We start from the raw sequence: 658 nt of genomic DNA, 5'->3' as shown, positions 1-658 counted from the left end.
ACTTCTATGGGAGAAGCATCTCTATCCCTGCCATTGGAGCAAACAACTTTGAGCTTAAGCCTCAATTAGTTTCTCTAATGCAACAGAATTGCAAGTTCCATGGACTTCCATTGGAAGATCCTCATCAGTTCTTAGCTGAATTCTTGTAAATCTGTGACACTGTCAAGACTAATGGGGTTGACCCTGAGGTCTACAGACTTATGCAATTCCCTTTTGATGTAAGAGACAGAGCTAGGACATGGTTGGACTCACAACCTAAAGAAAGCCTGGACTCATGGGAAAAGCTAGTCAATGCCTTCTTGGCAAAGTTCTTTCCACCTCAAAAATTGAGTAAGCTTAGAGTGGAAGTCCAAACCTTCAGACAGAAGGATGGAGAATCCCTCTATGAAGCTTGGGAAAGATACAAACAATTGATCAGAAAATGTCCATCTGACATGCTTTCTGAATGGAGCATCATAGGTATTTTCTATGATGGTCTCTCTGAACTATCCAAGATGTCTTTGGATAGCTCTGCTGGAGGATCTCTTCATTTGAAGAAGACGCCTGCAGAAGCTCAAGAGCTAATTGAAATGGTTGCAAATAACCAATTCATGTACACTTCTGAAAGGAATCCTGTGAACAATGGGACAAGTCAGAAGAAAGGAGTTCTTGAGATTGA

The 658-nt window shown here is 41.3% G+C and overlaps 1 non-coding gene across 1 annotated transcript; it reads right to left on the bottom strand.

The window, feature by feature from the left end:
• Positions 1–332: 332 nt before the first annotated feature.
• On the bottom strand, positions 333–436 carry LOC130971232 (small nucleolar RNA R71). The gene has a single exon (XR_009082463.1). It is a non-coding gene; the product is annotated as a small nucleolar RNA R71 (small nucleolar RNA).
• Between the last annotated feature and the right edge of the window lie 222 nt (positions 437–658).

This window comes from Arachis stenosperma, chromosome 3 (genome assembly GCF_014773155.1).
Source record: "Arachis stenosperma cultivar V10309 chromosome 3, arast.V10309.gnm1.PFL2, whole genome shotgun sequence".
NCBI classification, from domain to species: domain Eukaryota; kingdom Viridiplantae; phylum Streptophyta; class Magnoliopsida; order Fabales; family Fabaceae; genus Arachis; species Arachis stenosperma.
Note: the sequence above shows the minus strand (reverse complement) of the source record. Positions and strands in the feature narration are given on the sequence as shown.